Genomic DNA, 10,613 nt, shown 5'->3' on the forward strand with positions numbered 1-10,613 from the left:
AATGATTCTTTCCTCAAGTAAACTCTGCTAAATTTTATTTGTCTAATGTTTTTGATTTAACAATAAAAATCATGTGCAGACTGAGAGCTACTGCTGCTGCCAAGGTAAAAGCTTTTACTACGCCAACACTGACATGAACAGCTCTGAAACGGTTATCTCAGGTTTCCAGTCTCCCTCTAGCTGCCCCATTGGAAGACATTAAAAGAGAGAGGACTGGCAAAGAAAAGCTATATTGTATAGGCACCCATCCTTCTTGTGACATAGCAGATTGGAAAAAGGAAGGAGTTTTGAAATCGAGAGACAGAACATTAAAATGCACATACACCATCCATGGGCCCTGTCTGCCTTTGCTCAGGAAACATGAGACTAATTTCATGAAAAGCAAACCACTAAAATTGCTTAAAATAATGAAAAGTTTTAATATTCTAGTAGTAACTTTTTAGTTGTTGGTTAATATTTGTGATTCTTAAATATAATAGATCTCTGGGATTTTCTTTCAATGATCTCTGACATACACAATAACATTTCTACTGCCAGGTCATTAAAAATTAACAGATGAAAAATTTCATTAAGAATTGGGTTTCTTTTCTGCAATAGTAGATTTTTACTATTTTTTTCTGAAATAAAGTTTAAACATTTTGCTCTTTGTTCATAATTGAAAGTTGAACATTTTGCGTTTCTTTATTAGATGAAGTTTGAACAGTTTGCTTTTCTAGCTTAGGTGAAGTTTGAATGGTTTGCCCTTCTTTCTTAGATGATGTTTTGCACATTGTTCTTTTCTTTCTTTTTTGTGTGTATCATTGAAAGTCAAATTAATAGTAAAACAAAAGAGAAAAAGGAATTAAAAATTACCATCAAGAAAATCCTTTTGCACAACTCTTTCATCTTTTTGGGGTGGGCAGGATATGGGCCACTATCAATGCTACCTCCAGTGCCCTATATCAGGCAATGAGTATTTTCACCTTTGGTTGCAGTGGCACTAATGTTTATGGTTGCAGATTCCTCTCATATTGCAGGTCTTAGAAGGACAAGTACTTTTCCAAAATGATGTGAACACACTTCCTGTCAATGTACACTTGTTCTGAACCATACTCTGTGCTATTTTTCACTTCACCAATATCAGTTATTGTCATCCCCAGATGACAGTCAGTACTACAGCAGGTGACACGACTCATGTGAGTTCAGTGCACAGTAGAGTGATCTCTCAAATGGGGAATTTCTTTCACATTCTCACATTGAACTCTCCCACACAAGATATCTGAGATATTATATCTTACATATCCAGCCCCAGATACCACAGTGACCAAAATGGTAACCACAGGTATTAATTTATCTGTAGCAATTTGCACCATTTGCTTCTTTGCCAAAAACTTGTCTACACTGTTCATAGTTAATACATCCCTTTTCAGAGCAGTAGACACTGCCCATGCAGTGGATCCTGTTGTGCACATTCATATCTCCTGGACAATTGTGTGAATTTCTATTGAAACGCTATGAGATAATGCATTCGTTGTTCTCTTCTCTGTACATATTGCCTGATAGCATGAATTAGCAGGCTTTGTATCAAAGTCCAAAAGCACAGGCAGCCCCAAATTTCAGAGTGTGGTTTGCCAAACAGCATGGATATTTTGCACACAATTGTAAGGATCCACAGTCACGCTTCTCTCCTTCTTCAACCACACCATTCCCACAGCACTTCTCTGTGATGATGTTCTCTGGATTTCAGTGCACAAATAGTGCTTAGATAAAAGGCTGACCAACATGGAATAATCTTTATGTCTGAATAGAGGACTTGTCTTTGATATTCTTTTTTTTTTTCTTTTTTTTTTTTTTTTTTTTTTAAAGACAGGGTTTTGTTCTGTGTCTCAGGCTGGAATGCAGTGGCACGATCACGGCTCACTGCCAGCCTCAATTTTCCAGGCTCAATGGCTCAATGAATCTTCCCATCTCAGTTCAATGGATCTGCCCTCCTGAGTTGCTGGGACTACCACATCTGGATAATTTTTGAATTTTTTGTAGAGACGATGTTTTACCATGTTGCCCTTTATATTCTTGAAGACGTCATGCATGTTTCATGACCACAGGAACAATCTTTGCCATCATTCTGCATACCAAACCTGTGACCTAACTCGTGTACCAACAGCAATGCAAATGATATAAATTCAGTACCCTGGAACTGTATAACTCCATAATGAAAACCAGTATTACAGGTTGAACGGAAAATGGTATACGATAATAATCTATCATATTTATCCTTTACTGCAAGTTCTACACCAGCATCAGATATGTAGAAATTATAGCTATTTATTTCCATTTGCAAAAGTTATATAAGAATACATAGGTCCGGTGCTGTAACTTGGTTTTCTTCATTCCAGGACTCAAGTACAGTTAAAACCACATTAAATCCTATTGCAATATTAAAGAACATTTAATTTGTTGGCAACAACTATGATTTCCTCCTGCCCAAGAGAGGTATTACTTTTCAAATAATGAATAGAGTCCACCACTATTGCTAGTTCAAGAAAAAATGTTTGGTCCTCCAGTCCTCATAGCCACTTTGCATCAGAGTGGAATTATCACACTCTTGAAACTCTAATTCTCTTACCATATCTTCTGTTAATCCACATTTCGTGGTTGGGAATTTTGTCTTCTCACTATTCATCTTTTTATACTGATGCTCAAATGTGGCAGAAGACCTTTCGGGTGTTATTTCATAAGCAATGTAATTTATCTGTAGCATTCCTTGAAAACCCCAAAAACAGTTGCTAACAGCAACCAGGGATTCTGGATCCCTTTCCACAAAACCGTGATAGCAGCAGTCATTCCAGATAATAGGGTGATCTTCAAGGAGAGCACTTTGGTCTGTGCAGGTGAACACTGGGAGGTGTTTGGAAATCAAAAGCTTCTGATGTGGACAATATGTCTTTTTTTTTTTTTTTTTTTTCCAAATTACAAGCTACAGGAGAACCATCTTGGAGGATTCATACCACTACCAGTGCAAGTTACACTCAGGGTTATCACCACTTCTTGGGGGGGGCTGTGGTCTTGTGCCCAATATGGGCTTATCAGAAAAGGAACAGAAATACCCTCAGTGACAGCAGCAGGAGTGTGATCCTCATATGCAACAGGGCCTCACCTGCAGCCATTATGGAGCCACCATGATGGAGCTATGAGTGAGAGCAAAAGAGGGGAAGACAGGAGGCAAGTTTTGTCTGTCTTTCTCCTTTGGGTTGGTTTTATGCAAAGTTGACCCTTCGTGGTCTGTTTTCTGGCAGTCAGTCTATCAGAGCAGCCACATTAAAATATAAACTAAAAAGAAGAGCAGACACACAGATGGTGTTATGAATAGGCCAGGGTGAAGGAGAAACAGGAATATATGGGTGAAAATGCGTTAGCATTTGACTCAACATGTGACTCAATATATAGTACTACATTGGATTGGTTCTTAAACCGTGGTGAGGTAAACTCAGATTGTGTACTAAAGAATGATAATTGACTGCCAGTTGATAAATCCTGAACCCAGATAAAGAGCACATGGATTCATTAGGCTGTTCTCAAAATATATGTATATGTGTGAACATTTTCACAAATATTTAAAAGGAAAGGCTCTTAATTGAAAGATGAACGTATATCTTGTTTTGATGAAGGAATCTTGATTTATACATATTGAATTGGAATAAATATCAATGTTCTTCCTTTCAATTTCAAGTGATACATTATTTAGTTACATTACTCTGGATATATATATGTATGTATGTGTGTATATATATATGAAATACTTTCATATCTTTTTTCATCTTTCTTAACATATACTTCCATGCAACAAATCATTACTTGTCCTATCTTTACCTCTTCCTGTCAAATTACAAAGTATCATTTGTTCTTCAAAAATAGTAGTATTTACTGTAATGGATACCTTTGCAGAATAACACAACAAAAATTGTGGAATTGAATGAGGGAGTACCATGTGTCTATAGATAGATATTACTCAAAGATGTATATATTTAGTTATACTCTTAATAAAAATTACGGTTTTCAAAGCCTTTGGCTATGCACAATGAAAATGAAATAAAACAAGCCAGGAAAGTAACAGTCAGAGATGTGAAAATGCTGAAGATAAAACAAACTGCCTTCAGAATTGAAAAGGAAATCAATGAACCCCAAAAAGGGGGAGGAAATCTTTGGGGAAGGCAATATTATCTGGGACAAAGGCATCAATGTCCCTTGCAGTTTTAAGGTTATAAAGTCACCAGCTCCTGAGATTGACCTCTAAAAATATTCATGTCATATATGAAAACACATTTACACAGCTTATAAAAAATAAAAATAAAAATTTTAATCTAAATGGTAAGAGTTTATCATCACATATTTGTGCAAATGAGAAATCTGGTACAGCACCATGTCTGGCTGGCAACACTGATTTGTCACTTTGCTCTTGAATAATACATTAATTAAACCATATAATATGTAGACACTAAGCTGCATAGTTAGAAACATAAATGAATGGTACAGGCCAAAATAAGTTAATGATATGGAGCATAAATTCAGGAAGAGTATTTGGGGCAAAAATACACTTTAGGAATTTGTAAAATTCCATTCCATATTTTACATAGAAAATACCTCGTTTTATTTAGCTAGTGAGAGTATTCACAGTGATTATCAGGCCATTAATGACAAGATTATCAAAGTAATGAGATTACGAACTGGTAGCTTAGTTAAAAAAAACAAAAAACAAACAACAACAACAACAACAAAAGGAGAAAGTGAAATCCGCTATGAGGAATCTAAAATACACTAATTAAATACCGCTTTCAATGGTAGGTAGTACAAAAAGTAAAAATGCTAATTTCAGCACCTGTCATCTTCCATACCTGCATTCTTTTCTCCTTAATTATTTTTTTATCTTGATCTTTGACTTCTTTTCTCTAGAATCATTTTCCTGTCATTTACAGAACGTTTCTTTCATGAAAGCCACAATAATCTCTTCTTTACTCATATCTCTTTATGGAGATCTCCTTATTGCTACTGAAGTTTACAAAAACTTATATCTCAACGATGTGAAGCCCATCAGAGAGGGAGTTTTCCATTCTCAGCATTCTCATATTCCCTGTGAACCAGATGTTTGGCCATAATTTGCTTTGATTGCCAAAGGCCTTTACAAACCACTTAACTGGCAGCCATCTCGTTATATTCTTACCTACTTTTCTTCCTTACTATTACACCAACTTCCCAAATCAGTCCTGCACAAACCACAAATAAATGGGTGTCTGATACTACTTTCTTCTCTGACAATCATCTTATCTAATTATGCCAATAATATTCACTGTGTTTGGAATCATGGAGAAACCATACAGCACACAGTTTTTTGTTTGTTTGTTTGTTGTTACCTTTACATCTCATCTTCAATAAGCTTTCGCCATTGACCTATGGCCCTCACCTCTATGATGTTACCATCCTTGGCCATCCTAATTCGGATATATTAGTTAACCATAATGTTTATTCTTAATTGAAACTTACAGATCAAATTCATAGAGGATTAAAATAACTTTCTTTTCTTTTTTCCCTCTTTCCAAATTCCCTCTTCCATCCCCATAGCCTAGCTCTGGACTTCTTCAGTTCAACCACTGTTGACCACAATCCTCAAGTGAATCTAGATTTATCCTTTGTTTGCTTTGGCCACTCCTACAACTCACTGCCAACACTTCTGGGATAATAAATCACAGAATATATTTAGGGGATGCTTTAAAAGGGGAAACATAAAATTAAGACCAAATAGTCTGACATTTCACCCTTAAAAGATGAAATCATGGAGAGAGATTTTAAACACTCCTATGCTCTTAATAATTTTTATTTTGTTTACAGTTTTTCTAACTAGCTGTTTTTCTGTTTCCTCATTAATGCATAGGACCCTAAGTGAAAATCAACCTTGTCTTCGTTTTCACAAGTTGCTATTGTTATTGCATATCAGTGATTTTGTTTGAAGTTATAAAACCCCAAATTTTTCATTTCATGTTTGCTTAGTGTAGGATTAGATATTTAGTAATTGGTTTGTCAGTGCACATATGTAGCAGTGGATTTTTTGAAGGCTGAATATGTTATTCTTCTCACTAAAATGACAAGAGTGGCTTGATTGCTTGGGTAAAGTAATCAAGTGATATAAAAGGCAGGTTTACTTCACAAAATGCCAAGAGACCACAAGAAGAAAGCCACATCAGTAGAAGAAATCTTTGAGGAAAACATCTATACATTGTGAGTAAAATTATATTATACTTTTTTCTCCATGTCTCTCTTGATATATATTTGTTAATTATTATGGAGTGTGGCTTTTTGTTGTGATGGAAAAGGATTATTTTTCATTAATATAGCCCTGTTGAGAGTGAACTTAACCAATATACATTTTTCAGAATTTGTTTATAAGAACTTATCTTGCAAACAGTAGGAAACAAACTGAAAAGAATATTTGAGCCAGACTGCCTTTGCACTTACTACATTATCTTATACAATGACTCCAGAGACTACACCTCCTGAGAAAATATAACATTTTCATTAATAATGTGGTATAGTGCTATAATAGTGGAGACTTCAAAGTCGTTGGTCATACATTACCCTTTACAAATTTTGGGGTTTTTTTCTCTCCACACTCATTGAATTCATCATTCTCTGTATCCTAATTACCACATCCCTCTCACTCTCATTTATAGCCTAATTCACTGTTTATAAACTATGAGTAAAATAAAAAAAAAAAATCCTTACAAACATGTTAAAGGTTCTGAAGCAAGTAAGTAGACTAGGAAATAATTGAGTGTAAATCCTCCTGAATATCTGAACATTTGGTAAAGAATTACATTTTTTGTGTATATGCATCTGTGTGTATTCATGCATGTGTAAGTACTGGTGCTTCTCCCTTTTAGAGTTAAACTTTTCAATGACTTACCAACAAACGAATTGACATCTCCTATGATCATATCTTGATGTAGCCCCATTCATGGATTGGGATTGTTTATACACTCATTTTTGTGAATATTTTTATTTGAGGCCTCACATGATAAAGAGAATAATAAATTATCTCCTTCAATTGTCTCTCATTTAAGTTTTAGATTAACTACCTAGCAACAAGAGTCTCTCGGTTCTATAGAATATACCAGTTGGGTAAGATTTTCCCTACTCTAGCTGCATCATCTGTACCAAATTTTATAATTACTTTTTAACATTAATAAATATAGTTTCTTTGTCCTCATTCTGTGTGCTCCAATAACTCTTCAGTATTAAGAAATCTGATTTCCTTCCTCCATTTATATACCTGATATATAATCTTTTTACTTTCTGTACTTTAGGTCATACTATTACCCTGGTCACAGATTATTTCCTCAAAATTGAACCATATAATGCAATGCTTTTTTAAATTCTAGAAAAAATTCAACCTCATTTAAAACAATTTTTAAGGAATTCGGATATCAGTAATCATCTATATCTTTTTGTCTAAGGTCATTGAATAGCACAGAGACATTTCACATTTGTATATATAGATATGCTTCATTTTTTATGGAGAGCCATTGTCAGTAAGAAAAGACAAAACAAAATTTGAAGAAGAGAGAGATGAATAAATTAATAGTGTGGGAATGTATTTCATTTGGTAAGTTGGCTAGCTGGTGGATTTTAAGAACCAGTCTGAAAAGACTGCATTCCACATGTTGGCTTAGGGAAACCATGGAAACAAGTTGAGTTTCTATTATCCTTGAGAGTTTACTTGTGGGGCAGAGAGGTTGGTAATATCTACAAGTTTGATATCTGCTAGTGCGTTTCCATTGTCCCTTCATCTTAGTAAGTTAAGCTCTATACCTATTCCTTTACTGAACTTTTTACTTTTACTCTATTTTTTTATTGCAGCTATTTTTTAAAGGACCACATTGACACATGATGATTTTAATGTCTGTGTTAGTTTGCTAAGGCTTCCGTAACAATGTAATATAAAATGCATGGCTTAAATAATAGTTATCAATTGTCTGACAATTCTGAAGACTAGAATCACAATATCACAGCATTGTTAAGGTCATACTGCCTCAGAAGATGCTAGGGAAAGATCTCTTTCGGGCTTTTCTCATACCTTCTGTTAGTTTCTTGGTTTCTGGCAGCATAACTCCAAATTCATCTGCTGATTTCCCTGTGTCTATAATTTTCTTCTTCTACAGGAACACATACTTACATCAGACAATAAAAACATTAAGCCAAATACTGTTACAGGAGACAAAGAAGGTCATTGTGTAATGATACAGAGGTCAGTTCATCAGGAAGATGTATAACAATGATAAATGTATATGTACCCATCATCAGAGCACCTAAATATGTGAAATAAACATTGACATAACTTACGGGGACAATACGCAGCAGTACATTACTAGTAGGAGGCTTCAATACCTCACTTTCAATGATGGAAATAAATCCAGATAGAAAATCAGTAAGTAAACAGATTTGAATAACACTGTAGAACAAGTGGATTCAACAGATATACAAAGAACAAGACACCCAACAGCAATATAATATATCTTCTTCTCAAGCACACACACATCTTTGAGGATAGATCATATGCTACATCAAAAAAGAAATTTTTAATTTAAAAAGACTGAAATCATGCCTAATGTCTTTTTCAATGTTAAAGGAAGGAAACTAGAAATCAATAACAAAAGAAAACTGGAACAACGTATAAATATGTGCAAATTAAACAATACAGTAAACAACAAATGGGTCAAAAAAAGAAATTAAAGGGAAAATTTAAAAATATTTTGAGACAAAAGGGAAAACAGAACATCTCACAACTTTCACGTTGCATCAAAAGCATTACCAAGAGAAAAGTTTATAGTGACAAATACCTACTATAAAACAGAAGAAAAATCCCCCCAAAACAACTTAAGAAACTAGAAAAAGAAAAAACAACTATTTCATAACTGAGCAAAAGGAACAAAATGACAAAAATTAGAGCAGTAATAAATAGAAGAAAAAATCAACAGGAAAATAATTACTAGAGTTTGACATTGTTTAGAGATACCAAAAATGATAGTCCCTTAATGAAACTAACAAATAAAGGGAAAACTCAAATAAATAAAACCAGAAGTGAAAGAAAAAACACTATAACTGACATCATAAAAATAAAAGAGCACTAATATGAACAATTAGATGGCAACAAAGTGGACAACACTAGAAGGAATACATAAATTCCTAGACACATATCACCTATCCACGATAGCTGAATCATAAAGCAGAAAATAGGTTTTTGAACATACTAAAACAGGTAACGAGATTTAATAAGTAATCACAATCTTCACACCAAAGAAATACCTAGGACTAGATGGCTTTACTAGTGACTTCTATCAAACATTTAAAGAATTAACACGAGTCATTCTCCAGCTCTTCCAAAAAATTGAAGAAAATACTTTCTAACTCATTTAATAAGGCCAACATCAATCTTATACGAAAGCTAATGAAGACACTACAAAAAAAATAACTGTAGGTCAATATCCCTGATGAACCTAGATACAAAATTCCTCAACAAAATATTAGTAAACCCCTGGGTGTAGTGGCTCACGCCTGTAATCCCAGCATTTTGGGAGGCAGACGAAGAAGGATAGCATGAGCCCAGGAGTTCAAGTCCTGCCTGGACAACATAGTGAGATCCCTATCTTCATGAAAGGGAAAAAAAGACAAAATACTATCAAACCAAGCTCAATAGCACATTAAAAGGATCATACATCATGAACCAGCAGGAATTACCTCTGGAATGGAAGAATGGTTCAGTATATGCAAATCAATCAATTTAATACATCACTTTCACAGACTGAAGGATAAAAAATGCATGACTATCTCAACCTATACAGAAAAAGCATTTGACAGAATTCAACATTCTTTCATGACAAAATCTCTCAGGAAAGTATATATGGAAGGAATTTACCTCAACATCAAAAGAACCATCTATGAAAAGTCCAAAGCTAAGATACTCAATGATGAAAATCTGAACCTTTTCCTTTAAGAACAGGAACTAGACAAGGATCTTGTCAATTTCATTCCACATAGTAGTATAAGTTCTAGTCAGAACAGATAAACAAAATAAATAAAAGGCATCTATATCAGACAGGAATAAATATCTCTTTTTGTAGATGGCATGATCATATATGTAGAAAATCTGAAGACTCAAAACAACCAAACGCTTTTAAAACTAACAAATAAATTCAGTAATGTTACAAGATGGAAAATTAACATTCACATATAACCGATATTTCTCTATATTAACAAATAACTATCTGAAAATAATTAAGAAACATCCCATTTATGATAGTATGAAAATGAGTAAAGTATTTAGGAATAAAATTAATGAAGGAGATGAAAGTCTTCTGTACTGCTAATAGAAAACATTGATAAAAGATATTAAAGAAGACACATAAATGGAAAGACATCTTGTGTTCATGTATTAGAAGATTTAATGTTGTTAAAATGCCCATAATACCCAAAGCAATCTGGTGATTTCATATGATGCTCATCAAAATCCCAGTGGCATTTTTACAGAAATAGAAAAAAAATCCAAGAAATCATAGGGACCTACAAAAGATTCCAAATAGCCAAAG

This window comes from Macaca nemestrina, chromosome 3 (assembly GCF_043159975.1).
Source record: "Macaca nemestrina isolate mMacNem1 chromosome 3, mMacNem.hap1, whole genome shotgun sequence".
Taxonomy (NCBI): Eukaryota; Metazoa; Chordata; class Mammalia; order Primates; family Cercopithecidae; genus Macaca; species Macaca nemestrina.